Source organism: Triticum urartu, chromosome 1A, assembly GCF_056163025.1.
Source record: "Triticum urartu cultivar PI428250 chromosome 1A, HENAU_Tu73, whole genome shotgun sequence".
NCBI lineage: Eukaryota > Viridiplantae > Streptophyta > Magnoliopsida > Poales > Poaceae > Triticum > Triticum urartu.
Window position 1 is genome coordinate 575,699,082 of NC_141873.1, and position 25,771 is coordinate 575,724,852.

Consider the following 25,771-nt stretch of genomic DNA (forward strand, 5'->3'; position numbering starts at 1 on the left):
GATGATATGGGTAGTACAAGAGTAGATCTACCACGAGATCAAGGAGGCTAAACCCTAGAAGCTAGCCTATGGTATGATTGTTGTATGATGAAGTTGTCCTACGGACTAAAACCCTCCGGTTTATATAGACACCGGAGAGGGTTAGGGTTACACAAAGTCGGTTACAATGGTAGGAGATCTAAATATCCGCATCGCCAAGCTTGCCTTCCACGCCAAGGAAAGTCCCATCCGGACACGGGACGAAGTCTTCAATCTTGTATCTTCATAGTCCTGGAGTCCGGCTGAAGGTATAGTCCGGTTACCCGGACACCCCCTAATCCAGGACTCCCTCAGTTCCCCCGGTGGCACTCCGGCGCCACCAAGAAAGAGGGCGAGAGGGTCTCCCCCTTTGTGCTTCCTCCTCCATGGCCTCCCCCTATATGGGGAGAGGTTCTCCCTCTGGTCCTTGGCCTCCATGGCAATGATGGCTCCCTCCGGGATCCTCCTCCATGGCCTTCGGCGATGATGGCCCCCTCCGGCAGGGTGCCAGAGATGGCCTAGATTGATTTTTCGTGGCTATGGAGGCTTGCGGCGGCAGAACTCCTGATCTAGGTTTATATCTGGGGGTTTCTAGATTTATAGGAATTTTTGGCGTCGAGAACAACTCAGAGCGGTCCACGAGTCAACGACAAGACTGGAGCACCCTCCCTCGGGGGTAAGGCGGGTCCTCCACCCTTGTGGTTGACTCGGAACTCTTCTGGCCCAACACTTGTGCTTAGGGGGCTTCTTCTAGTCCATAAAAAATCACCATGAATTTTCAGCTCGTTTGGACTCCGTTTGATATTCCTTTTCTGCAAAACTCAAAAACAAGGAAAAACAGAAACTGTCACTGGGCTCTAGGTTAATAGGTTAGTCCCAAAAATCATATAAAATAGCATATAAATGCAAATAAAACATCCAAGATAGATAATATAATAGCATGAATACTTCATAAATTATAGATACGTTGGAGACGTATCATCCGCCCTGGTGTCCGAGTGGAGTTTGAGGCACCCGACTGCAGATGTTGTAAGTCTGAGGATGAAGAAGATGGCCAAACCATCGATCGATCGAGAAAGATGGCAAAATATCACGTGTTCCCAACTCTAAAATGATCTCATTCTTATAATTTTCAAAAATAAATTTAAATGTTTTGAAATAAATATGAAAACAATTGTGAATGTTCAAGAGATATGTGTCTACAATTTTAAAAGTTATCAAATCCAAATTCTGAACACTCTTGGAGAACACAAAAACACTAGTGCAGAAAAGCCTAGCTATGGCGTGCCCAAAACAGCCTTGCTGGCGTAGGAGCCCCACACCACCAATACGGCGCTAGTGTTAAATAATAGTGGTGGCGCTGGAGTCTATGCCAGAAGTATTATACGTGTTGCTGCCGTGCGATTTTTGCAACGCCACCACTATATTCACTCACCTAGCAGCACACAATGTAATTTGCACGCCGTGAACGTTTTCAACACCATGTAACATTTAGCATTTTACATTAACACTAAGTACATACTATATAACATTACACAGTAGAACAGTACCAGATAATAGAACATTAGGAGTTGATATTTAAGTGGCTTCTCGCTAGCTAGATCTCACAAACATAACCAGTTAATAGAAACATTACGAGCTAAAACGGTACTAGTACTGTTGGGGAACCTAGCATGCAATTTCAAAAAAATTCCTATGATCACGCAAGTTCTATCTAGGAGATGCATAGCAACGAGAGGGGGAGAGTGTGTCCACGTATCCTTTGTGCTGCCTCCCGTCTCCCCTATGGCCCATTTAGGCCCAATACATTCCCCGGGGGGTTCCGGTAACCCCTCGGTACTCCGAAAAATACCCGAACCACTCCGAAACCATTCTGGTGTCCGAATACCATCTTCCAATATATCAATCTTTACCTCTCGACTATTTCGAGACACCTTGTCATGTCTGTGATCTAATCCGGGACTCCGAACAATCTTTGGTCACCAAAACACATAACTCATAATACAAATCGTCATCGAGCGTTAAGCGTGCGGACCCTACGGGTTTGAGAACTATGTAGACATGACCGAGACACATCTCCTGCCAATAACCAATAGCGGAACCTGGATGCTCATATTGGTTGCTACAAATTGTATGAAGATCTTTTATCAGTCAAACCGCAATGACAACATACGTAATTCCATTTGTCATCGGTATGTTACTTTCCTGAGATTCGATCGTCGGTATCCTCATACCTAGTTCAATCTCGTTACCAGCAAGTCTCTTTACTTGGTCCGTAATGCATCATCCCACAACTAACTCATTAGTCACATTGCTTGCAAGGCTTATCATGATGTGCATTGCTGAGAGGGCCCAGAGATACCTCACCGATACTCGGAGTGACAAATCCTAATCTCGATCTATGCCAACCCAACAAACACCTTTAGAGACACCTTTAGAGCATCTTTATAACCACCCAGTTAAGTTGTGACGTTTGATAGCACACAAGGTGTTCCTCTGGTATTCGGGAGTTGCATAATCTCGTAGCCTAAGGAATATGTATAAGTCATGAAGAAAGCAATAGCAGTAAAACTTAACGATCATTATGCTAAGCTAACAGATGGGTCTTGTCCATCACATCATTCTCCTAATGATGTGATCCCGCTCATCAAATGAAAACACATGTCTATGGTCAGGAAACTTAACCATCTTTGATTAACGAGCTAGTCTAGTAGAGGCATACTAGGTACACTTTGTTTTTTCTATGTATTCACACATGTATCAAGTTTCTGGTTAATACATTTCTAGCATGAATAATAAACATTTATCATGCTGCAAGGAAATATAAACAACAACTTTATTATTGCCTCTAGGGCATATTTCCTTCAATCTCCCACTTGCACTAGAGTCAATAATCTAGATTACATTGTAATGATTCTAACACTCATGGAGTCTTTATGCTGATCATGTTTTGCTCGTGGAAGAGGCTTAGTCAACGGGTCTGTAACATTCAGATCCGTATGTATTTTGAAAATCTCTATCTCTCCCTCCTTGACTTGATCGCGGATGGAGTTGAAGCGTCTCTTGATGTGTTTGGTTCTCTTGTGAAATATGGATTCCTTTGCTAAGGCAATTGCCCTAGTATTGTCACAAAATGTTTTCATTGGACCCGATGCACTAGGTATTACACCTAGATCAGATATGAACTCCTTCATCCAGACTCCTTCATTTGCTGCTTCCGAAGTAGCTATGTACTCCGCTTCACACGTAGATCCCGTCACGACGCTCTGCTTGGAACTGGACCAACTGACAGCTCCACCATTCAATATAAATATGCATCCAGTTTGCGACTTAGAGTCATCCGGATTAGTGTCAAAGATTGCATCGACGTAACCTTTTACGATAAGCTCTTTGTCACCTCCATAAACGAGAAACATATCCTTAGTCCTTTTCGGGTATTTCAGGATGTTCTTGACCGATGTCCAGTGATCCACTCCTGGATTACTTTGGTACCTCCCTTCTAAACTTATAGCAATGCACACATCAAGTTTGGTACACAGCATTGCATACATGATAGAACCTATGCATGGCTGAGGCATAGGGAATTACTTTCATTTTCTCTCTATCTTCTGCAGTGGTCGGGCATTGAGTCTGACTCAACTTCACACCTTGTAACACAGGCAAGAACCCTTTATTTGACTGATACATTTTGAATTTCTTCAAAACTTTATCAAGGTATGTGATTTGTGAAAGTCCAATTAAGCATCTTGTTCTATCTCTATAGATCTTGATGCCCAATATATAAGCAGCTTCACCGAGGTCTTTCATTAAAAAATTCTTATTCAAGTATCCTTTTATGCTATCCAGAAAGTCTGTATTATTTCCAATCAACAATATGTCATCCACATATAATATTAGAAATGCTACAGAGCTCCCACACACTTTCTTTTAAATACAGGCTCCTCCAAAAGTCTATATAAAACCATATGCTTTGATCACCCTATCAAAGAGTATATTCCAACTCCGAGAGGCTTGCACCAGTCCATAAATGGATCGCTGGAGCTTGCACACTTTGTTAGCACCTTTAGGATCGACAAAACCTTCTGGTTGCATCATATACAACTCTTCTTTAATAAATCCATTAAGGAATGCAATTTTGACATCCATTTGCCAAATTTCATAATTATAAAATGTGGCAATTGCTAACATGATTCGGACAGACTTAAGCATCGCTACGGGTGAGAAGGTCTCATTGTAGTCAACTCCTTGAACTTGTCGAAAACCTTTCGCAACAAGTCGAGCTTTGTAGATAGTAACATTACCGTTAGCGTCAGTCTTCTTATCGAAGATCCATTTATTTTCTATGGCTTGCCGATCATTGGGCATGTCCACCAAAGTCCATACTTTGTTCTCATACATGGATTCCATCTCAAATTTCATGGCCTCAAGCCATTTTGCAGAATTTGGGCTCATCATCGCTTCCTCATAGTTCGTAGGTTCATCATGGTCTAGTAACATGACTTCCAGAATAGGATTATTGTATCACTCTGGTGCGGAACTGATACGTCTCCAACGTATCTATAATTTTTGATTGCTCCATGCTATATTATCTACTGTTTTGGACATTATTGGGCTTTATTATCCACTTTTATATTATTTTTGGGACTAACCTATTAACCGGAGGCCCAGCCCAGAATTGTTGTTTTTTTGCCTGTTTTAGGGTTTCGAAGAAAAGGAATATCAAATAGAGTTCAAACGGAATGAAGCCTTTGGGAACGTGATTTTCTCAATGAACAAGACCAAGGAGACTTGGACCCTACGTCAAGAAAGGAAACAGGAGGCCACGAGGTCGGGGGCGCGCCCACCCCCACCAGGCGCGCCCTCCACCCTCGTGGGCCCCCTGTTGCTCCACCGACATACTCATTCCTCCTATATATATCCACGTACCCCCAAACGATCAGATACGGAGCCAAAACCCTAATTCCACTGCCGTAACTTTCTGTATCCACGAGATCCCATCTTGGGGCCTGTTCCGGAGCTCCACCGGAGGGGGCATCGATAACGGAGGGCTTCTACATCAACACCATAGCCTCTCCGATGAAGTATGAGTAGTTTACCTCAGACCTACGGGTCCATAGTTAGTAGTTTGATGGCTTCTCTCTTTTTGGATCTCAATACAATGTTCTGCCCCTCTCTTGTGGAGAACTATTCGATGTAATCTTCTTTTTGCGGTGTGTTTGTTGAGACTGATGAATTGTGGGTTTATGATCAAGTCTATCTATGAATAATATTTGAATCTTCTCTGAATTCTTTTATGTATGATTGGTTATCTTTGCAAGTCTCTTCGAATTATCAGTTTGGTTTGGCCTACTAGATTGATCTTTCTTGCAATGGGAGAAGTGCTTAGCTTTGGGTTCAATCTTGCGGTGTCCTTTCCAAGTGACAGTAGGGGCAGCAAGGCACATATTGTATTGTTGCCATCGAGGATAACAAGATGGGGTTTTATTCATATTGCATGAGTCTATCCCTCTACATCATGTCATCTTGCTTAAGGCGTTACTCTGTTTTTAACTTAATACTCTAGATGCATGCTGGATAGCGGTCGATGAGTGGAGTAATAGTAGTAGATGCAGGCAGGAGTCGGTCTACTTGTCTCGGACGTGATGCCTATATACATGATCATACCTAGATATTCTCATAACTATGCTCAATTCTATCAATTGCTCAACAGTAATTTGTTCACCCACCGTAGAATACTTATGCTCTCGAGAGAAGCCACTAGTGAAACCTATGGCCCCCGGGTCTATCTTTATCATATTGATCTCCTACTACTTAGTTATTTCCTTTGCTATTTACTTTGCCTTTATTTTACTTTGCATCTTTATCATAAAAATACCAAAAATATTATCTTATCATATCTATCATATCTCACTCTCGTAAGTGGCCTTATAGGGGTTGACAACCCCTATTTGTGTTGGTTGCGAGGATTTATTTGTTTTGTGCAGGTATGAGGGACTCGCGCGTAGCCTCCTACTGGATTGATACCTTGGTTCTCAAAAACTAAGGGAAATACTTACGCTACTTTGCTGCAAAATCCCTTCCTCTTCGGGGAAAACCAACGCAGTGCTCAAGAGGTACCAAGAAGGATTTCTGGCGCCGTTGCCGGGGAGGTCTACGCAAAAGTCAACATACCAAGTACCCATCACATACCCTTATCTCCCGCATTACATTATTTGCCATTTGCCTCTCGTTTTCCTCTCCCCCACTTCACCCTTGCCGTTTTATTCGCCCTCTCTCTCTATCCTCCCTCTCGATTTGCCTCTTTTTTCGCTTGCTTTTTGTTTGCTTGTGTGTTAGTTTGCTTGCTTGTCACGATGGCTCAAGATAATACTAAATTGTGTGACTTCACCAATACCAACAACAATGATTTTATTAGCACTCCGATTGCTCCTCTTACCGATGCTGAATCTTGTGAAATTAATACTGCTTTGCAGAATCTTGTCATGAAAGATCCGTTCTCCGGCCTTCCTAGTGAAGATGCCGCTACCCATCTAAATAGCTTCGTTGATTTGTGTGACATGAAAAAGAAGAAAGATGTGGATAATGATATTGTTAAATTGAAGCTATTTCCTTTTTCTCTTAGAGATCGTGCTAAAGCTTGGTTTTCGTCTTTGCCTAAAAATAGTATTGATTCATGGGATAAGTGCAAAGATGCTTTTATCTCTAAATATTTTCCTCCCGCTAAGATCATCTCTCTTAGAAACGATATTATGAATTTTAGGCAACTTGATCATGAACATGTTGCACAAGCTTGGGAGAGAATGAAATTAATGATGCGTAATTGCCCTACTCATGGTTTAAATATGTGGATGATTATACAAATTTTTTATGCCGGATTGAATTTTGCTTCTAGAAATCTTTTAGATTTGGCCGCGGGAGGCACTTTTATGGAAATCACTTTAGGAGAAGCCACTAAACTCCTAGATAATATTATGGTAAATTATTCTCAATGGCATACTGAAAGATATATAATAAAAAGGTGCATGCGATAGAAGAAATTAATGTTTTGAGTGGAAAGATGGATGAACTTACGAAATTATTTGCTAATAAGAGTGTTTCTTCTGATCCTAATGATATGCCCTTCTCTACTTTGATTGAGAATAATAATGAATCTATGGATGTGAATTTTGTTGGTAGGAACAATTTTGGTAACAACACGTATAGAGGAAATTTCAATCCTAGGCCTTATCCTAGTAATCCCTCTAATAATTATGGTAATTCCTACAACAATTCTTATGGAAATTATAATAAGATTCCCTCTGATTTTTAATCTAATATTAAAGAATTTATTACTTCGCAAAAGAATTTTAATGCTATGATTGAAGAAAAATTGCTTAAGATTGATGATTTGGCTAGGAACGTTGATAGAATTGCTCTTGATGTTGATTCTTTGAAACTTAGATCTATTCCACCTAAGCATGATATCAATGAGTCTCTCAAAGCCATGAGAATTTCCATTGATGAGTGCAAAGAAAGAACCGCTAGGATGCGTGCTAAGAAAGATGCCTTTATAAGAGCGTGTTCTTCTAGTTCCTATGAAAATAAAGATGAAGATCTAAAAGTTATTGATGTGTCCCCTATTAAATCTTTGTTTTGCAATATGAATCTTGATAATGATGGGACTGAATATGATCCACCTTTACCTAGAAGGTGTTCCAAGAATTCGGAATTTGTTGGTCTTGATGCTAAAATTGATAAAAGTGGGATTGAAGAAATTAAAACCCTAGATGTTGCTAAACCCACTATTATGGGTTTCAAGGAATTTAACTATGAAAATTGCTCTTTGATTGATTGTATTTCCTTTTTGCAATCTGTGCTAAATTCTCCTCATGCTTATAGTCAAAATAAAGCGTTTATTAAACATATCGTTGATGCCTTGATGCAATCTTATGAAGAAAAACTTGAATTGGAAGTTTCTATCCCTAGAAAACTTTATGATCAGTGGGAACCAACTATTAAAATTATAATTAAAGATCATGAATGCTATTCTTTATGTGATTTGGGTGCTAGTGTTTCCACGATTCCAAAGACTTTGTGTGATTTGTTAGGTTTCCGTGATTTTGATGATTGCTCTCTAAACTTACAGCTTGCGGATTCCACTATTAAGAAACCTATGGGAAGAATTAATGATGTTCTTATTGTTGCAAATAGGAATAATGTGCCCGTAGATTTTATTGTTCTTGACATAGATTGCAATCCGTCATGTCCTATTATTCTTGGTAGACCTTTCCTTAGAACGATTGGTGCAATTATTGATATGAAGGAAGGAAATATTAGATTCCAATTTCCATTAAGGAAAGGCATGGAACACTTTCCTAGAAACAAATTAAATTACCTTATGAATCTATTATGAGATCCACTTATGGATTGCCTACCAAAGATGGCAATACCTAGATCTATTCTTACTTGTTATGCCTAGCTAGGGGCGTTAAACGATAGCGCTTGTTGGGAGGCAACCCAATTTTATTTTTATTCCTTTCTTTTTTGCTCCTGTTTAGTAATAAATAATTTATCTAGCCTCTGTTTTGGTTGTGTTTTTTGTGTTTAATTAGTGTTTGTGCCAAGTAGAACCGTTGGGAAGACTTGGGGAAAGTCTTGCTGAACTTGCTGTAAAAAACAGAAACTTTAGCGCTCACGAGAACTGTTGTCATTTTTATTTGGAAAGTGATATTTAGTTAATTATTTTTGAATATTATTAATATATAAATTCCTCACGTCCAGAAATTTATTTTAGAATTTTTGGGGTTCCAGATCTTGCGCTAGCTACAGATTACTACAGACTGTCCTGTTTTTGACAGATTCTGTTTTTCGTGTGTTGTTTGCTTATTTTGATGAATCTATGGCTAGTAAAATAGTTTATAAACCATAGATAAGTTGAAATACAGTAGGTATAACACCAATATAAATAAATAATGAGTTCATTACATTAACTTGAAGTGGTCTTTTATTCTCTTTCGCTAATGGAGCTCACGAGATTTTCTACTTTAAGTTTTGTGTTGTGAAGTTTTCAAGTTTTGGGTAAAGATTTGATGGATTATGGAACAAGGAGTGGCAAGAGACTAATCTTGGGGATGCCCATGGCACCCCAAAGATAATCTAAGGACACCTAAAAGCCAAAGCCTGGGAATGCCCTGGAAGGCATCCCCTCTTTCGTCTTGTATGATTTGAGTCTTTGCTTGTTAGTTTACCACATTCATCCTTGCTGTACACACCTTTTGAGAGAGCCATATATGATTTATAATTTGTTATAATACTCTATGTGCTTCGCTTATATCTTTTGAGTTATATAATTTTGCTCTAGTACTTCACTTATATCTTTTAGAGCACGGTGGTGGATTTTTTTATAGAAACTATTGATCTCTCATGCTTCACTTAGATTATTTTGAGAGTCTTAAATAGCATGGTAATTTGCTTAAAACCCTAATATGCTTGGTATACAAGATTAATAATAAAACTTTCTTATGAGTGTGTTGAATACTATGATGAGTTTGATACTTGATAATTGTTTTGAGATATAAAGATGGTGATATTAAAGTTGTGCTAGTTGAGTAGTTGTGAATTTGAGAAATACTTGTGTTGAAGCTTGTGATTCCCGTAGCATGGACATATGGTGAACCATTATGTGATGAAGTTGGAGCATGATTTATTTTTTGATTGCCTTCCTTATGAGTGGCGGTCGGGGACGAGCGATGGTCTTTTCCTACCAATCTATCCCCCTAGGAGCATGCGCATAGTTATGAGAATATCTAGGCATGATCATAAACATAGGCATCATGTCCGTGTCAAGTAGACCGAAACGATTCTGCATCTACTACTATTACTCCACACATCGACCGCTATCCAGCATGCATCTACAGTATTAAGGTCATAAGAACAAAGTAACGCATTAGGCAAGATGACATGATGTAGAGGGATAAACTCAAGCAATATGATATAAACCCCATATTTTTATCCTCGATGGCAACAATACAATACGTGTCTTGCTGCCCCTACTGTCACTGGGAAAGGACACCGCAAGATTGAACCCAAAGCTAAGCACTTCTCCCATTGCAAGAAAGATCAATCTAGTAGACAAAAAAACTGATAATTCGAAGAGACTTGCATAGATATCAAATCATGCATATAAGAATTGAGAGAAGAATCAAATATTGTTCATAGATAAACTTGATCTTAAACCCACAATTCATCGGATCTCGGCAAACACACCGCAAAAAGTATTAGATCGAATAGATCCCCAAGAACATCGAGGAGAACTTTGTATTGAGAACCAAAGATAGAGAATAAGCCATCTAGCTAATAACTATGGACCCGAAGGTCTGTGGTAAACTATTCACACATCATCGGAGAGGCTATGGTGTTAATGTAGAAGCCCTCCGTGATCGAATCCCCCTACGGCAGATCGCCGAAAAAGGTCCCAGATGGGATCTCATGGGTACAGAAGGTTGCGGCGGTGGAAAAGTGGTTTTGTGGCTCCCCTGGATGTTTTCAGGGTTTAAGAGTATATATATATATATATAGGCGAAGTATGTAGGTCGGTGGAGCTACACGGGGCCCATGAGGGTGGGGGTGCGCCTGCCCCCTGGACATGCCGCCCTACTTCGTGGCTGCCTCGTTGCTTCCTTGACCTCCACTCCAAGTCTCCTAGATTGCGTTTGTTCCAAAAAAGATCCTCGCGAAGGTTTCATTCCGTTTGATATTCCTTTTCTGCGGAACAGTGAAATAGGCAAAAAAAACAGCAACTGGCACTAGGCCTCCGGTTAATAGGTTAGTCCCAAAAATAATATAAAAGTGCATATTAAATCCCATTAAACATCCAAAACATATAATATAATAGCATGGAACAATCAAAAATTATAGATACGTTGGAGACGTATGATATCTACTACACGACCTTCTTCTTGTAGACGTTGTTGGGCCTCCAAGTGCAGAGGTTTGTAGGACAGTAGCAAATTTCCCTCAAGTGGATGACCTAAGGTTTATCAATCCGTAGGAGGCGTAGGATGAAGATGGTCTCTCTCAAGCAATCCTGCAACCAAATAACAAAGAGTCTCTTGTGCCCCCAACACACCCAATACAATGGTAAATTGTATACGTGCACTAGTTCGGCGAACAGATGGTGATACAAGTGGTATATGGATGGTAGATAAAGGTATTTGTAATCTGAAATTATAAAAACAGCAAGGTAATGAATGATAAAAGTGAGCGTAAACGATATTGCAATGATAGGAAACAAGGCCTAGGGTTCATATTTTCGCTAGTGTAAGTTCCCTCAACAATACTAACATAATTGGATCACATAACTATCCCTCAACATGCAACAAAGAGTCACTCCAAAGTCACTAATGGCGGAGAACGAACGAAGAGATTATGTTAGGGTACGAAACCACCTCAAAGTTATTCTTTCCAATCAATCCGTTGGGCTATTCCTATAAGTGTCACAAACAGCCCTAGAGTTCGTACTAGAATAACACCTTAAGACACAAATCAACCAAAACCCTAATGTCACCTAGATACTCCAATGTCACCTCAAGTATCCGTGGGTATGATTATACGACATGCATCACACAATCTCAAATTCATCTATTCAACCAACACAATGGACCTCAAAGAGTGCCCCAAAGTTTCTACCGGAGAATCACGACGAAAACATGTGCCAACCCCTATGCATAGGTTCCCAATGTCATGAAACCCGCAAGTTGATCACCTTAACATACATCAAGTGGCACGTGGTATCCCATTGTCACCACAGATATCCACGGCAAGACATACATCAAGTGTTCTCAAATCTTTAAAGACTCGATCTGATAAGATTACTTCAAAGGGGAAACTCAATTCATTACAAGAGGGAAGAGTGGGAGGAGAAACATAAGATCCAACTATAATAGCAAAGCTCGCGATACATCAAGATCATACCATCTCAAGAACACAAGAGAGAGAGAGATCAAACACATAGCTACTGGCACATACCCTCAGCCCCGAGGGAGAACTACTCCCTCCTCGTCATCGAGCAATATATGATGAACATGGCCACCGGTGAGGGTTCCCCCCTCCGGCAGGGTGCCGAAACAGGGTCCCAATTGACTTTTGGTGGCTACGGAGGCTTCTGGCGGCGGAACTCCCGATCTATCTTGTGTGTTCTGGAAGTTTTAGGGTACGTGGAGTTATATAGGCGGAAGAAGTACGTCAGGGGAGCCACGAGGGCCCCACGAGACAGGGGGGCGCCCCCTAGGGGGGGCGTACCCCCCACCCTTGTGAGCACCTCGTTCCTTCCTTGACATGGGGTCCAAGTCCATCAGGTGTGCTTCCTTCCAAAAATAACTTTTCCAGTTGATTTCGTTCCGTTTCGACTCCGTCTGATATTCCTTTTCTTCAAAACACTGAAATAGGCATAAAACAGCAAATTTGGGCTGGGCCTCCGGTAAATAGGTTAGTCCCAAAAATAATATAAAAGTGGATAATAAAGCCCAATATTTCCTAAAACAGTAGATAATATAGCATGGAGCAATCAAAAATTATAGATACGTTGGAGACGTTTCACGCATCCCCAAGCTTAATTCCTGCTCGTCCTCGAGTAGGTAAATGATAAAAAGATAATTTTTTATGTGGAATGATAGTTGGCATAATTTCAATGTAATTCTTCTTACTTGTGATATGAATATTCAGATCCATAAGATTCAAGACAAAAGTTTAATATTGACATAAAAATAATAATACTTCAAGTATACTAATAAAGCAATCATGTCTTCTCAAAATAACATGGCCAAAGAGAGCTATCCCTACAAAATCATATAGTCTGGCTATGCTCCATCTTCACCACACAAAGTATTTAAATCATGCACAACCTCGATGACAAGCCAAGCAATTGTTTCATACTTTTGATGTTCTCAAACTTTTTCAATCTTCATGCAATACATGAGCGTGAGCCATGGACATAGCACTATTGGTGGAATAGAATGGTGGTTGTGAAGAAGACAAAAAGGGGAAGATAGTCTCACATCAACTAGGCGTATCAACGGGCTATGGAGATGGCCATCAATAGATATCAATGTGAGTGAGTAGGGATTGCCATGCAACGGATGCACTAGAGCTATAAGTATATGAAAGCTCAACAAAAGAAACTAGTGGGTGTGCATCCAACTCGCTTGCTCACGAAGACCTAGGGCATTTTGAGGAAGCCCATCATTGGAATATACAAGCCAAGTTCTATAATGTAAAATTCCCACTAGTATATGAAAGTGACAACATATGAGACTCTCTATATGAAGAACATGGTGCTACTTTGAAGCACAATATATGAGACTTGCTATATCCTGGCGCTACTTTGAAGCACAAGTGTGGAAAAAAAGGATAGTAGCATTGCCCCTTATTCATTTATTTTTTATTTTTTGGGACTTTTTTTGCCTTTCTCTTTTTTTTGGCCTTTCTCTTTTTATTTGGCCTTTCTCTTTTTTTGGAAAATGCTCTATTAATGATGATCCTCACACTTCTATTTATTTACAACTCGATGATACAAATCGATACTAAAACAAAGTATGACTCTATATGGATGCCTCCGGCGGTGTACCGGGATATGCAATGAATCAAGAGTGACAAGTATGAAGAAATTATGAACGGTGGCTCTGCCACAAATAATATGTCAACTACATGATCATGCTAAGCAATATGACAATGATGAATGTGTCATGATGAACTAGACGGTGGAAAGTTGCATGGCAATATATCTCGGAATGGCTATGGAAATGCCATAATAGGTAGGTATGGTGGCTGTTTTGAGGAAGGTATATGGTAGGTGTATGATACAGGCAAAAGGTGCGTGGTATTAGAGAGGCTAGCAAAGGTGGAAGGGTGAGAGTGCGTATAATCCATGGACTCAACATTAGTCATAAAGAACTCATATACTTATTGCAAAAATCTAGAAGTTATCAAAGCAAAGTATTACGCGCATGCTCCTAGGGGGATATATTGGTAGGAAAAGACCATCGCTCGTCCCCGACCGCCACTCATAAGGAAGACAATCAATAAATAAATCATGCTCCGACTTCGTCACATAACGGTTCACCACACGTGCATGCTATGGGAATCACAAAATTTAACACAAGTATTCTTTAAATTCACAACTACTCAACTAGCATGACTTTAATATCACCATCTTCATATCTCAAAACAATTATCAAGTATCAAACTTCTCATAGTATTCAACACACTCATAAGAGAATTTTATTATTCTTGAATACCTAGCATATTAGGATTTTAAGCAAATTACCATGCTAGTTAAGACTCTCAAAATAATCTAAGTGAAGCATGAGAGTTCATCTATTTCTTCAAACTAAAACTACTACCATGCCCTAAAAGAATATAAGTGAAGCACTAGATCAAATGACAAACTACTCCGAAAGATATAAGTGAAGATCAATGAGTAGTCGAATAATTATGCAACTATGTGAAGACTCTCTAACATTTAATAATTTCAGACCTTGGTATTCTATTCAAACAGAAAGCAAAGCAAAATAAAATGACATCTAAGAATAGCAAACATCATGTGAAGAAGCAAAAACTTAGGATCAACCGATACTAACCGATAGTTGTTGAAGAAGAAAGGTGGGATGCCAACCGGGGCATCCCCAAGCTTAGATGCTTGAGACTTCTTGAAATATTATCTTGGGGTGCCTTGGGAATCCCCAAGCTTGAGCTTTTGTGTCTCCTTAATTCCTCTCATATCATGGTCTCCCTAAATCTCAAAAGCTTCATCCACACAAAACTCAACAAGGACTCGTGAGATAAGTTAGTATAAACCATTGCCAAAACCTTATCATACTCTACTGTAGCAAATCATTAAAATTATTATTCAACGTTGCATACTAAATGACTCTGCATATTTAATAGTCCTATCCTCAAATAGAATCATTAAAGAAGCAAACATACGCAAACAATGCAAACATAACAGCAATATGCCTAAACAGGATAGTCTGTAAAGAATGCTGCAGCATCCATACTTCCCTAGCTCCAAAAATTGTGAAAGCAAATTCCCACTGTAGTAAATTTATCAGAGCTTAATATGCAAAAGGTTTCAACATTTTATCACATTCTGACTTTTCTAGGGAATTATTGCAACAGCGGTAAACTTTCTGTTTTCAAAGAGCAACATGTATACTTGTAACATAGGCATAGTAAAGGCTATCAATGCCACTTTTATTGAAATAAAAGATGAAAAACATTGTTCTAAATAACAGCAAGCAAATCCTAACAAAATAAATTGACTCTCCAAGCAAAACACATATCATGTGGCGAATAAAAATATAGCTCCAAGTAAAGTTACCGATGAACGAAGACGAAAGAGGGCATGCCTTCCGGGGCATCCCCAAGCTTAGGCTCTTGGCTATCCTTGAATGTTACCTTGGGGTGCCTTGGGCATCCCCAAGCTTAGGCTCTTGCCAGTCCTTATTCCATAGTCCATCGAATCCTTACCCAAAACTTGAAAACTTCACAACACAAAACTTAAAGTAGAAAACTCGTAAGCTCCGTTAGTATAAGAAAATGAATCACCACTTCAAGGTACTGTAATGAACTCATTCTTTATTTATATTGGTGTTAAACCTACTGTATTCAAACTTCTATATGGTTTATAAACTATTTTACTAGCCATAGATTCATCAAAATAAGTAAACAACACATCGAAAATAGAATCTGTCAAAAACAGAACAGTCTGTAGTAATCTGGATCAAACATATACTTATGGAACTCATAAAATTCTCAACTAAATTGCTGGACCTGAGGAATTTATCTATTAATCATCTGAAAAAATAATTAACTAAATAGCACTCTCCAAATAAAAATGGCAGCAGTTCTCGTGAGCGTTAAAGTTTCTGTTTTTTACAGCATGATCAACAAGACTTTCCCCAAGTCTTCCCAAAGGTTCTACTTGGCACAAACACTAATTAAAAGCATAAAACCACATCTAAACAGAGGCTATATGAATTATTTATTACTAAACAGGAACAAAAAGCAAGGGAAAAAAATAAAATTTGGTTTCCTCCCAACAAGCGCTATCGTTTAACGCCGCTAGCTAGGCATGATGATTTCAATGATGCTCACATAAAGGGTAAGAATTGAAATATAAAGAGAGCATCATGAAGAATATTACTAGCACATTTAAGTATAACCCACTTCCTATGCATAGGGATTTTGTGAGCAAACAACTTGTGGGAGCAATAATCAACTAGCATAGGAAGGTAAAACAAGCATAACTTCAAAATTTTAAGCACATAGAGAGGAAACTTGATATTATTGCAATTCCTACAAGCATATATTCCTCCCTCATAATAATTTCCAGTAGAATCATGAATGAATTCAACAATATAACCAGCACCTAAAGCATTCTTTTCATGATCTACAAGCATGCAAATTTTATTACTCTCCACATAAGCAAAATTCTTCTCATGCATAATAGTGGGAGAAAACTCAACAAAATAACTATCATGTGATTGAAAATTAAGATCAAGATGACAAGTTTTATGGTTATCATTATTATTTAAAGCATACGTGTCATCACAATAATCATCATAGATAGGAGGCATGCTTTCATCATAGTAACTTAGCTCATCAAAGCTTGGGGGGCAAAAAATATCATCTTCATCAAACATAGCTTCCCCAAGCTTGTGGCTTTGCATATCATTAGCATCATGGATATTCAAGGAATTCATACTAACAACATTGCTATCATGCTCATCATTCAAATATTTAGTGCCAAACATTTTATAGATTTCTTCTTCTAGCACTTGAGCACAATTATCCTTTCCATCATACTCACGAAATATATTAAAAAGGTGAAGCGTATGAGACAAACTCAATTCCATTTTTTATAGTTTTCTTTTATAAACTAAACTAGTGATAAAACAAGAAACTAAAAGACTCGATTGCAAGATCTAAAGATATACCTTCAAGCGCTAACCTCCCCGGCAACGGCGCCAGAAAAGAGCTTGATGTCTACTACACAACCTTCTTCTTGTAGACGTTGTTGGGCCTCCAAGTGCAGAGGTTTGTAGGACAGTAGAAAATTTCCCTCAAGTGGATGACCTAAGGTTTATCAATCCGTAGGAGGCGTAGGATGAAGATGGTCTCTCTCAAGCAACCCTGCAACCAAATAACAAAGAGTCTCTTGTGTCCCCAACACACCCAATACAATGGTAAATTGTATAGGTGCACTAGTTCGGCGAACAGATGGTGATACAAGTGGTATATGGATGGTAGATAAAGGTATTTGTAATCTGAAATTATAAAAACAGCAAGGTAATGAATGATAAAAGTGAGCGTAAACGATATTGCAATGATAGGAAACAAGGCCTAGGGTTCATATTTTCGCTAGTGTAAGTTCCCTCAACAATACTAACATAATTGGATCACATAACTATCCTTCAACATGCAACAAAGAGTCACTCCAAAGTCACTAATGGCGGAGAACGAACGAAGAGATTATGTTAGGGTACGAAACCACCTCAAAGTTATTCTTTCCAATCAATCCGTTGGGCTATTCCTATAAGTGTCACAAACAGCCCTAGAGTTCGTACTAGAATAACACCTTAAGACACAAATCAACCAAAACCCTAATGTCACCTAGATACTCCAATGTCACCTCAAGTATCCGTGGGTATGATTATACGACATGCATCACACAATCTCAAATTCATCTATTCAACCAACACAATGGACCTCAAAGAGTGCCCCAAAGTTTCTACCGGAGAATCACGACGAAAACATGTGCCAACCCCTATACATAGGTTCCCAATGTCATGAAACCCGCAAGTTGATCACCTTAACATACATCAAGTGGCACGTGGTATCCCATTGTCACCACAGATATCCACGGCAAGACATACATCAAGTGTTCTCAAATCTTTAAAGACTCGATCTGATAAGATTACTTCAAAGGGGAAACTCAATTCATTACAAGAGAGAAGAGGGGGAGGAGAAACATAAGATCCAACTATAATAGGAAAGCTCGCGATACATCAAGATCATATCATCTCAAGAACACGAGAGAGAGAGAGAGATCAAACACATAGCTACTGGTACATACCCTCAGCCCCGAGGGAGAACTACTCCCTCCTCGTTATGGGGAGCGCCGGGATGATGAAGATGGCCACCGGTGAGGGTTTCCCCCTCCGACAGGATGCCGGAACAGGGTCCCAATTGACTTTTGCTGGCTACGGAGGCTTCTGGCGGCGGAACTCCCGATCTATCTTGTGCGTTCTGGAAGTTTTAGAGGTACGTGGAGTTATATAGGCGGAAGAAGTACGTCAGGGGAGCCACGAGGGCCCCACGAGATAGGGGGGGGCGCCCTAGGGGGGCGCCCCCACCCTCGTGAGCACCTCGTTCCTTCCTTTACGTGGGATCCAAGTCCATCAGGTGTGTTTCCTTCCAAAAATAACTTTTCCAGTTGATTTCGTTCCGTTTCGACTCCGTCTGATATTCCTTTTCTTCAAAACACTGAAATAGGCATAAAACAACAAACTGGGCTGGGCCTCCGGTTAATAGGTTACTCCCAAAAATAATATAAAAGTGGATAATAAAGCCCAATATTGCCCAAAACAGTAGATAATATAGCACGGAGCAATCAAAAATTATATATACGTTGGAGACGTATCAACGTATCACTATTATACCTAGTTTGTCGGCAACGGCGTGGCAATTATAGTAGGGTGTTTTAATGTTGTCGTGCTACTGCTATGTGGATAGCAGTAGCACCACCTTTTAACCAGCGCAACTGATAAGCTTTTGTATATAAGGTTTTCCCTAGTAGTGTGTGCTTCGCGCGAGTACCGATGGCATGAATTAGTTTGGCAATCAGAACACCAACCATAGCACATGGCCTGTGTTTGTATGGATGTACAACCCCCTGGTTGTGCATGAAGTCAAAGTACATACACTTGAGCATGCTGATTCAAGGGGTGAAACAATCGGGAAATTATATTAATATGTATCTAGGGCTACTTAAAGAGGAGTTAGACACGTTATGGAAAACACCGGCCAAGACATGGGATGCCAGCAAAGGCGAGTATTTCTATATGAGAGTCGTGCTGATAACAATAGTGCACATGACTATCTCGGTTATGAATATGTCGTAGGCAAGGTGTGCCACGTATATTGCGGATGCACCCGGTGCATGGATGATACAACGTCTCATCAGCTATCGAAAGATGGAGGGTCTAGGAAAATTGTGTACATGGGGCGTCAAAGATGGATCGAGAAGGATGAACCGTGGAGATCTATTCAATGGTGAGGCTGAGCATTGAGGACCTCCATGTAAGAGGAGTAGAGCCAAAATCGATGAGCTGTTGAAAAACTGGGAACATTGCCCTGCGCCGGGAAAGATGAAAAAGGCGTCGGAGCTGCTTCTGAAGGTATGGAAGAGCAGGTCTGTTTTCTAGGACTTGGAGTACTGGCCCAACCTCGACACGCCTCATTCCCTTGATCAAATGCATATCACGAAGAATGTCCTTGAGAGCTTGCTTGCAACAGTGATGAATATGCCGGATAAGACCAACGATGGGCCAAAGGCAAGAAGAGACTTGGAAGATTTGAACATCAGGGTAGATCTCCACCTGTAGTCCCGTAAAAAGTACGAGGAGACGGAGACGGAGATGGAGATGGAGACGAGGGATAGGGGGAAAAGTCAACAAGAAGGAAGAGAATTATTGCCCCCCTTTTGCTTCACCTTAAGTCCGAAGGAGATCGGTCAATTCTTAAAGTGCCTTACCAGAATCAAAGTTAGTTCCGGTTACTGTGGGAAGATAAGAAGATTTCTAGACATGAAGAAGAAAAGGTTCAGCGGGATGAAGTCTCATGACTGTCACCTGATGATGATGCAGATCCTTCTGGTTGCCCTTAGAGGTATAATGGATGAGAACTTCCATGAAACGCTTACTGGTCTCTGCAGTGCCACAAATAAGTTGCGCTATAATTATTAACTTTGCATATTTTGGCTTCAATATTATGAATATGTGTATCACTATGATCGAGATTCAACAAAAATAGACCACTCATCAAGGGTGCATGACATAAAAGATATTACTCATATAAATAGAACTAGCATTATTCTCTGATTTAAATGAATAACCGTCTCGCATCAAACAAGATCCATATATAATGTCCATGCTCAACGCTGGCACCAAATAACAATATTCAGGTCTAAAACTAATCCCGAAGGTAGATGTAGAGGTAGCGTGTCGATGGCGATCACATCGACCTTGGAACCATTTCCGACGCGCATCGTCACCTCATACCTAGCCAATCTTCGTTTAATCCATAGCCCCTGTTTCGAGTTGCAAATATGACCAATAGAACCAATATCAAATACCCAGATGCTACTACGAGCATTAGTAAGGTACACATCAATAACATGTATATCAAATATACCGTTCACTTTGCCATCCTTCTTATCCGCCAAATACTTGGGGAAGTTCCGCTTCCAGTGACCAGTCCCTTTGCAGTAGAAGCACTCAATTCCAGGCTTAGGTCCAGACTTGGGCTTCTTCCTGGGAGCAGCAAGTTGCTTGCGATTCTTCTTGAAGTTCCCCTTCTTCCCTTTGCCCTTTTTCTTGAAACTAGTGGTCTTGTTAACCATCGACACTTGATGCTCCTTCTTGATTTCTACCTCCGCAGCCTTAAGCATCGCGAAGAGCTCGGGAATTGTCTTTCCATCCCTTGCATATTATAGTTCATCACGAAGCCTTTATAGCTTGGTGGCAGTGCTTGAAGAACTCTGTCAATAACACTATCATCTAGAAGATTAACTCCCAGTCCTAGTTGAGTCAAGTGGTTATGGTACATCTTCCAGCTATAGAACTTGTTGGAGACTTCATATCTCTCAACTCAGGCATTTGCTTGAAATATTAACTTCAACTCTTGGAACATCTCATATGCTCCATGACGTTTGAAACGTCTTTGAAGTCCCGATTCTAAGCCATAAAGCATGGCACACTGAACCATCGAGTAGTCATCAGATTTAGCTTGCCAGACGTTCATAACGTCCGAAGTTGCTCCTACAGCAGGCCTTGCACCTAGCGATGCTTCCAGGACATAATTCTTCTATGCAGCAATGTGGATAATCCTCAAGTTACGGACTCAGTCCATATAGTTGCTACCATCATCTTTCAACTTAGCTTTCTCTAGGAACGCATTAAAATTCAAGGGAACGGCGCACGGGCCATTGATCTACAACAAGATAGATATGCAAAAGTATCAGGACTAAGTTCATGATAAATTAAAGTTCAATTAATCACATTACTTAAGAACTCCCACTTAGATAGACATCCCTTGAGTCATCTAAATGATCACGTGATCCATATCAACTAAACCATGTCCGATCATCACGTGATATGGAGTAGTTTTCAATGGTGAACATCTATATGTTGATCATATCTACTATATGATTCACATTCAACCTTTCGGTCTCCAGTGTTCCGAGGCCATGTTTGTACATGCTAGGCTCGTCAAGTTTAACCCGAGTATTCCGCATGTGCAAAACTGTCTTGCACCCGTTGTATGTGAACGTAGAGCCTATCACTCCCGATCATCATATGGTGTCTCAGCACGATGAACTGTCGTAACGGTGCATACTCAGGGAGAACACTTATACCTTGAAATTTTAGTAAGGGATCATCTTATAATGCTACCGACGTATTAAGCAAAATAAGATGCATAAAAGATAAACATCACATGCAATCAAAATATGTGACATGATATGGCCATCATCATCTTGTGCCTTTGATCTCCATCTCCAAAGCATCGTCATGATCTCCATCACCACCGGCTTGACACCTTGATCTCCAGCGTGCGTCGTGGTCGTCTCGCCAACTATTGCTTATACAACTATCGCTAATGCATAGTGATAACATAAAGCAATTACATGGTGTTTGCATTTCATACAATAAAGCGACAACCATAAGGCTCCTGCCAGTTGCCGATAACTTCTACAAAAACATGATCATCTCATACAATAATGTATATCACATCATGTCTTGACCATATCACATCACAACATGCCCTGCAAAAACAAGTTAGACGTCCTCTACTTTGTTGTTGCAAATTTTACGTGGCTGCTACAGGCTTCTAGCAAGAACCGTTCTTACCTACGCATCAAAACCACAACGATGTTTCGTCAAGTTTTTTGTTTTAACCTTCAACAGGGACCGGCCGTGGTCAAATTCGATTCAACTAAAGTTGGAGAAACAGACACCCGCCAGCCACCTTTATGCAAAACAAGTTACATGTCTGTCGGTGAAGCCGGTTTCATGAACGTGGTCATGTAAGGTTGGTCCGGGTCACTTCATCCAACAATACCGTCGAATCAAAATAAGACGTTTGTGGTAAGCAGTATGACTACTATCGCCCACAACTCTTTGTGTTCTACTCATGCATATCATCTAAGCATAGACCTGGCTCGGATGCCACTATTGGGGAACGTAGCATGCAATTTCAAAAAGTTTCCTACGATCACCCAAGATCTATCTAGGAGATGCATAGCAACGAGAGGGCAAGAGTGTGTCCATGTACCCTTGTAGACCGAAAGCGGAAGTGTTAAGTTAACGCAGTTGATGTAGTCGAACGTCTTCATGATCCAACCGATCAAGTACCGGACGTACGGCACCTCCGAGTTCAGCACACGTTTAGCTTGATGATGTCCCTCGAACTCTTGATCCAGCAGAGGGTCGAGGGAGAGTTTCGTCAGAACGACGACATGGTGACGGTGATGGTGATGTGATCCGCGCAGGGCTTCGCCTAAGCACTACGTGAATATGACCAGAGGGGTAAACTGTGGAGAGAGACGCCGCACATGGCTTGGAACAATTGGTGTCTCTCCAATTGGTGCCCTGCCCACGTATATAAAGGAGGGAAAGGAGGAGGCCGGCCACCAGGGGTGCGCCAAGGGGGGAAACCGAATAGGACCCCAAGTCCTATTTGGCCCCCCTTCCTTTCTTACGGAGGGGGAAAGGGGAAGGGAGAGGGAAGAGGAGAAGGAAAGGGGGCACGCCGCCTCCCCTAGTCCAATTCGGACTCCCTATGGGAGGGGGGCACGTCCACCCCTTGTGGGCTGCCTCCCGTCTCCCCTATGGCCCATTTAGGCCCAATACTTTCCCCGGGGGGTTCCGGTAACCCCTCGGTACTCCAAAAAATACCCGAACCACTCCGAAACCATTCCGGTGTCCGAATACCATGGCCATCGTCCAATATATCAATCTTTACCTCTCGACTATTTCGAGACTCCTCGTCCTGTCCGTGATCTCATCCGGGACTCCGAACAATCTTCGGTCACCAAAACAGATAACTCATAATACAAATCATCATCGAACATTAAGCGTGCGAACCCTACGGGTTCGAGAACTATGTAAACATGATCGAGACACATCTTCGGCCAATAACCAATAGCGGAGCCTCGATGCTCATATTGGTTCCTACATATTCTATGAAGACTTTTATTGATCAAACCGCAATGACAACATACGTAATTCCCTTTGTCATCGGTATGTTACTTGCCCGAGATTCGATGATCGGTATCCTCATACCTAGTTCAATCTCATTACTGGCAAGTCTCTTTAGTTGTTCCGTAATGCATCATCCCGCAACTAACTAATTAGTCATAATGCTTGCAAGGCTTATCATGATGTGCATTACCGTGAGGTCCCAGAGATACCTCTCCGATACTTGGAGTAACAAATCCTAATCTCGATCTATGCCAACCCAACAAACACCTTCGGAGACACCTGAAGAGCATCTTTATAATCACCCAGTTACGTTGTGACATTTGATAGCACACAAGGTGTTCCTCTGGTATTCGGGAGTTGCATAATCTCATAGTCAAAGGAATATGCATAAGTCATGAAGAGAGCAGTAGCAATAAAACTTAACGATCATTATGATAAGCTAACAGATGGGTCTTGTCCATCACATCATTCTCCTAATGATGTGATCCCGCTCATCAAATGACAACACATGTCTATGTTCAGGAAACTTAACCATCTTTGATTAACGAGCTAGTCTAGTAGAGGCATACTAGAGACACTTTGTTTTGTCTGTGTATTCACACATGTATCAAGTTTCCGGTTAATAAAATTCTAGCACGAATAATAAAAATTTATCATGATATAAGGAAATATAAATAACAACTTTATTATTGCCTCTAGGGCATATTTCCTTCAAGTATATAGTGCTAATACATAATTAAGCAGTTCATTCATGTACTGCCCCGCCACACACATAGTTGTTGAGGCCGATGACCACCATCATCCTGAAGCCATGGCACCGAGTGTTCCTGATGGTGACTAAGATGGCATGTCCAACATGCAGATTCTTTCCAGCAAGGAAGTTGTTCCATCCCGCGGCGCTGAACACAGTACGACCGTCCCTGTCCAGTGCGTAAGCATAGTTGGTGATGGAGCCCATGTGGTAAGGCGTAGTCCAGCAATGCCTGCTTCATCCGACTCGACGCCATAGCTCTCACTTAGCCTCTTAGGTAATTTCTGGAGAAAAAAAACAAATATGGTAAATGAGCATGTCACATTACTACACACTAGCTAAATATTCTACACTAATTAAGCATATCACATTACTACAAGCATGTCACAACTAAGCATATATATTATATTACTACAAGCATGTCACACATAAGCATATATATCATCAAATTCCAACACTAAGCATATCAAATTTCTACACTATCAAGTAACATACCATGACATGGCGGTCAACATTTGTCCTTGTTAGGCGGGTCATGAATGGCATCCCGACGTAGTCATCACGTGGAGGAAGTATGTACCATAGGTTGCCCGATTCGTCCTCGCTTAGCCTGATTCCTTTGGCATAGAGGGCTTCATCAAGTGGGTCATCATCTTCGTCCTCCTAACTGACATAGATAACAGCCAACCTTGGAGTTTGTCTTCTGAAGGAGAAGCTGATAAGTTCACCCCCAGTGAGATGCATGTGGTTGATGAAACGATTCCATTCATCTCCTCCAATCTGGGATGTTTTTCGTCCCTTGTGGACCTCCATAGTGTAGGGGGCCCCTGGAGCATCAAAGATCACAGTGTTTTCGGTAATGAGCTCATTGAACTCCAGTCTCACATTGCAAGGGACAATCTGTGTAAAAAACCAAAAAACAAACACATTGCATTACAGGAAAAGAAAAAGAAAAGGAAAAATTGTTATAGAAGGTTCATGTAATGCGTTACCGCTACAAGAACAAAGCACGTCCGGAAGTAGATGCCAAACAGCGTGCCACTTGAAAGGTCGGTTGCGCACCTTGACTTGCACACTGGACATGGTGGCGGCTGCTGCATTCTACATATAATATAATTGAAACTAAGGTTGTGTTTGATAGCGAAGTATTGAAAAATTAAAGTATTGGAAAACCACAATAATGTAACAAGTAGGTACAAGCGGATGGTGACGGGTTGGGGCCTAAGTATATAAACACTTTGTACACTAGTAATTGCATACACAAATAAACAAATTTTCTACACAAAGCTACAATTTCTACACAAAGCTACAATTTCTACACTAGTAATTATCACTAGCTACAATTTCTACACAAAGCTATCCATGCAACTAACTTCATATGTAAAATGCCGCGCTACCAACAAAAGTTGTGGCTAGCACTTTTTCCACTAGTAATTATCACTAGCTACAATTTCTACACAAAATTAGGGGATTTCTACACTAG

General features: G+C 40.6%; 1 pseudogene; it reads right to left on the bottom strand.

The window, feature by feature from the left end:
* Positions 1–24,282: 24,282 nt before the first annotated feature.
* LOC147992939 (uncharacterized) lies at positions 24,283–25,101 on the bottom strand (annotated as a pseudogene).
* Between the last annotated feature and the right edge of the window lie 670 nt (positions 25,102–25,771).